The sequence below is a fragment of the Ischnura elegans genome, chromosome 8, assembly GCF_921293095.1.
Source record: "Ischnura elegans chromosome 8, ioIscEleg1.1, whole genome shotgun sequence".
NCBI lineage: Eukaryota > Metazoa > Arthropoda > Insecta > Odonata > Coenagrionidae > Ischnura > Ischnura elegans.
This window is the reverse complement of record NC_060253.1, coordinates 27,354,057-27,359,791: the sequence shown is the minus strand read 5'-3', so window position 1 is coordinate 27,359,791 and position 5,735 is coordinate 27,354,057. Positions and strand designations below refer to the sequence as shown.

The window sequence follows — 5,735 nt, the reverse complement described above, 5'->3', positions numbered from 1 at the left end:
CCAAATTATCCACATCACTTCCTTAACCAAAATGGGTATCTTTCAAATAAAATAGCTTAGAGTGATTAGAATTATTTTGAGGTACATATTTTAGTGACATATATTATGCTAAATGTATTTGATCTTTAGCATACATTATCGATGAGGGAGATTAAAAAACAAATTATGAATCACCTTTTATCTATGCTCATCAATTACTGAACATTTCTGTTAGCTGTGGGTCACGTATTTTTTATTCAAGGCTGATACATAATTCTCTTTCTTTGAGGCGGAGGTATTTATAGAAATAACTGATAACTTCAGACTTGGCTCTGTGAAACCTCTCCATATTGGGAATAAAAGAAAAAAATCTTTTTAAGGTTCACTTGTATATTTACATAGGCGCGACCCAGGCTTCGTAACGTAGTTACATCTTCAGGTGAGCATTTATAGATCCTAATTTGAAGGAGGCATCGGCCATCTCCCTTATAATTGTTCCACAGTCAGGTTAACTTACTCTAAATAAGATCACCCCATGGTATTTCATATTTTAATCAGGGATGGCAATCGAAACTAAAAGAAAGTCAAGAACACTAAAATTTCAATGGTCTCGTTCCTGGGAGCGAATTGTAGAAACAAAACAAAATGGATTTTAACCTGCGGAGCCAGGAATTCTTTCTGTGAGGGGGGCACAAGCAAGGCCATATCCTGGATTTTGTTCAGGGGGGGGCACAAGGATATCTCGTAATACAAAACAAACGCAACGATAATGGGACCGTATTAAAAATCTTGCATATTTTCGAGGGCCTTGGGGGGGCACGTGCCCCCGAGCCCCCCCATGGATCCGCCTATGTGCGGAGCTAAACTCAGGGTTGAAACGAAATTGGAGTCAAAACTACTTCAGGCCGAAACTACACTAAAACTCTGGGACGAAATGAAATGCAGATAATTTTTCGCACAGGTGGGACCACATGCTTCAATTTCGAACAGCTTAGTTTCAACCCACCCACCAAGTATGAAGTATGGTTGAATGAAGTAGAGGTTTGGCCTACCACCATAAGATGCATGGGGCACTCATATTTTTACCATTAACTGGACAATGGTGAACGCAGACTGGCCATTCGATTGGTAAACTACATGTTTTAACCTCTCTACACGTTTTATCCCCCTCCACTCAACTTCTGGGATCAAAACTTAACTATGAGCAGTGGAGTTTTGATTAATTTAGTTTTGCTCCCAGGAGTAAAGTAACGTCCCAGGTCGAAACCAAACTTGGTGGTTTGGCTTGGTTGAAAAAATTGGTGATTTTAATATTTCAATTTTGTGTGGGAACAAAACTAAAGGCCTTGTTTTTTTAGGTTAGAATAAAACATTTTCGTTTAATTTCACTCACCACCCCTGCTTTTAATGTGAGCATTGACCCTTTCACCACTTGTGATAATATGCAGCAGGATGTTTCTTGACCCGGGAGACGAAAGGCGAAAACTTTCGTTGGAGATTTTCCTATGCAGGTCAATGAATATCAAAAATATACGTTTCCTTGCCCTCCCCATTTAATGACGGTCGCAGTTTCATGAATTCTTAGTTTTGGGACCCAACACAGCGGGACTTAGACAGTACCCTCAAAATCTGGGATCACGTACCTGCACCCCTCGTCTTATATTACCCCTCACATTAGTTGCCATCACAAAGTGAAACCTCCATTTCACTTCTCTGTTTTACTTACTCTACTTACCGTCCTCATGAAGTCTCAAGATTAGAGTATGAATGTACATATGTGTATAACAGTTGAAAGTTTATAAAATAAAATAATAGATAACGGATGACCTTTTACTTTGAAGAACTACTAAAACTCCTAGATTTATGGGACATGCAACAATACAATGGCCCATTTTCATGGCAACAAAGCCCTTTCCGTGCTTCTCCTAGAGCCTAGCAACAGAGTAGGAGAGTTTCCATATATGTGAACGTGGCTATATTGTCATTATAAAGTGGAATTGTTGTTTTGTGGGGTTGCATGAATCTAGGGATTTTACTAGTGCTTCCTATCCATGATATCACCAAAACTAATGCCCTTTGCATGCCTGAGCAAAAAATTAACCAGATTAAAAGTTCATTTTCTATAACATTGCAAAGTTTGAATTCAATCTGGTGAGGATACTTCAGTACCTTCCCTTGAGAGATGCAACTGAGGAGATGAGAGGCAAGAGACACAGAGTGACTGAAGGTGGCGTGAGGAAATAGAAGGGAGGAATAATAGTGGAACGCAGCAACATCCTAGTGAAGTCTCAGGATTAAAGTGTGAATGTGCATTAGGGTGGATCGGAAAAATCGATTTTTTTCAAATCTATCTGGCCAAGTGACAAAAAGCTGTGGGACTGATCAGAAATGATACGGTCTAGGAAGAGGCGTGGGAGTAGGAGAGGTGTGCGGGGAGGGGATGGGAGCAGCCTGCAGCTCCTCTATCCACGACGCTGCGTGGGCGCTGGAATATTTTCTTCACAGACGCGAACTCAAATTAGGCATTTTGTGGCTTAATGGTGACAGATACACCCTAATGCACAATTTTTTGTCCTTTACCCATAACCGGTGATGTGCGGTCTGAGTGACTGCTGCGTTTCTAAAATTAAGAATATTTTCAAAATTGATAATACATAATATCTATAATCCTCGTGAGCGCCATAATTTTGTATAATAGGGACAGAGCACTCTTAAAATATTACGCTCTTGTTATTTATTTCTGAAAATTGGCCACTTAATTTGAGTAGCGGTCTGTGAGACCTCACATCACTAAATTGGAAAAACCAATCAACGTAATGCTGGTGGAAATTAATCAAAAAGTTGTTAGAAACAATACCCAGTGATTTTTCAAGAATAAAATAATAATTAATAATTTTTAAGGAAGCATTTTTAGTTGCATAATGTGGATAATTAAGTACCTAATTAAAAAATACCATATTTAAAATATTAACTCTAGTGTTTTTGTTTTAAGTTTTTTGATCCTGTTTCAAGTAACAATTTTTACTGAAAAAGTTGGTTCGTATTTGGAATGCATAATATTAAATTTAAGTTTTATAATAGTTGAGAAGTCAAAGAAACAGTAAACTAAGGAATAAAAATGACTTTGCAACCTTTTACGAATCTTTGTTTTATTGCGGTCTCCCAGACTGCACGTCACTGGTTATGGGTTAAGACCAGTAACTCAGCAAACTCTATAAGGAATGACCATTAAATATTAAATTTTCCAATATTTTACCCTCCCCCCCCCCTGAATGGTGTTTGAGTGAGGGTCAGGTCCCACCACCAAGAGGTCCCAAATTTTCAGGCCTTATTTTAGATCAGTCCCACAACTTTTTTCCATTAGGCCAGATGGATTTGAAAATAATCGATTTTTCCGAATCGTTCTAATGTGCATACGTGCATTACCAGGATGTCCAGCCAATCAAAGCAGAAAAATTCATGCAAAATTCTCAGTGTTCCACGGAAATTTTTCAAAATTACAGGCTAAGATTACGTGATTAGTGAGATTGATAAGAATTTTATAACACCCAAAACTACGACTGATAACTTCAGGCTTTACTTTGTGAAACCTCTCCATATTGGAAATAAAGAAATAAATCTTTACAAGGTTCACTATGATAATATTATAGTACTTACTACTATAATAATAAATAATAATAGTTACCATTATAATAGTTTCATTACAAAGTTTTATTTCTTTATTTCCAACCCAAAAACCACTTCAATACATTAAAATAATATTATATCTACGTATTCACAAGGACAGGGAATAAGTTAGCATACATTGAATTTAAAATTCAAATTTATTCAAGGAATTCCAAGACACTGTTTCGACCTCCTAAGTAGATTCACCTCGACCTCCTAAGTCACCTGGACTTCTATTCTTTGTGCTTTTGAATCTTACTTCAGTCAAGAGTGCCCGACTTTTAAATTCTATTGCCTTGTCTGACATTTGGCATTTTGATGCGGCTGTAAGAATTCTACTCACAATACTGCTAGATCCTGAGCTTAAAATTACGACAAACACATATTAGGCCAGAAAATGAGTTCTGAACTAGCAAAATTTTTATGTGAAATGAAGTGGAAATAAAAAATGTGAAATTCCAGATTGTAGCAAAAATTCATGAATAGGTTTCCTATTATTTTTTTACTGCCTAAATCAAAAGATTATTACTCCTGGAGTATGTATTTCACGCTTTTATATTTTAAAATGACGATATCTATTTTTTGCGATTAAATGAAAAGCGAAAATTTTCAAGCGCACGAAAACGCGACGGCTAAGTATGAATGCTGGGTAAATCCCGTGTGACATCGTTCTGGTTCCCGCTGCCGCAAGTGAGGTGACCTTGTGGCGAGTCTTTGGGTGCTGATACGACGCAGGATGCTAACAGGTAGCAGAGTACATTGCTAGCTGGTAGCGCTTGGCTCGAATAAGGATTACTAATACCTTATCAAACGAAGGATACTTTCTGAGCTTAGGCAGTTTTAATAGGTGATTATTAAGACATGTTTCCCTGAGCTCTGTGCCTCATGCATGCATTGGTAATCTCAGACGACATAAAACTCCTACCTATTCGTATAGAAACTAGGTCCCTGTGACGTCACGTGGAGTGGCATCGCATGGGCGCCAATTGGCCTTTTTCCAGTGGCGGCGCGTGCGTATACGCATGTTAGCAAGTGCACACCCAAAGATGAATAAATTATAAAAGAAAACTATTCCTTTGCAACGCGAAGGATAAAAGTACTGTCTGCGTATGCAAGAAACATGAGCCTCCGAACGCTACAGCTATCTCCTTTTCGAATTCACCGCTCTACAAGTGTGGGATCCCGTGGCATCATGCCGGGAGCATTTTCGGTCTTTGCGATCGCTTGTAGGTGCTCTGGCGGGACGAGGTAAGCGGGGGGGTATGTGCTGTTCAAAGGGGCGATGGGAGCAGACTCACAACCATGCGAATGCGCACGCGCATGTTTTTGGTGACTGACTAGCAGGTAGTGTAGTGGTGTAGCCGCCACCTACACTACCTGCGCCCAGGATCCTAGTCCGTCTACAGAGCCATCTGTATAGCCGTTTTGTACACTACTTCCTCATAGGGTGTAAGGAAAAGAGAATGAATTTCATCTACCATCACTTGTAAAGGTGTGATTAAAATAATTATTTTCATGCATGCTAATATTATTTCTGTTCATGCAATTTTAAGGGTAGAGTGTACCAGTGATATGTTTTGCTTGCTATGTATTCTATTACGACGAAATATGACGCTCATGGATTAGGATTAACATAATATAATTAAATCATCCTATATCTGCTCTAATGCACACCCTAGATAAATTACCACCAGCCGCCACTGCCTTTTTCAAATGAGGTTAAAATTGACCATTACCATTCGTTTAAACCGGTATTTCTAAAATCAAATAATTAGTATATTATGAATACACTAATGATGGGTAATGAATCGCAATCAATGCCTTTCGTTTTCGTTGATAAAGGAAACTACCCTATTATTAATGCATAATTCCAGGGACTAAAAATTCACACACAATTCCTGATTTTCCATATCCCTGTACACCCTGATTACAGAGGTAAGTTTACAAAACGACAGATATTGTACGACCTTTTCCTTCATAGGCTTTCCCACACCTGATTCTGGGGAGTTACACTACCTATTAAAGCTATGAGTGATCAAGACCCTTAATGATAACAGAAAAAAAAATGAAGCTTGAAGATAGCTTAATTT

General features: G+C 38.4%; 1 protein-coding gene across 1 annotated transcript in view; it reads right to left on the bottom strand.

Moving 5' to 3' along the window:
- The window catches only part of LOC124163689 (EEF1A lysine methyltransferase 2), a 47,204-nt gene that overhangs the window by 36,650 nt on the left and 4,819 nt on the right, over nucleotides 1–5,735 (bottom strand). The window lies entirely within an intron of this gene.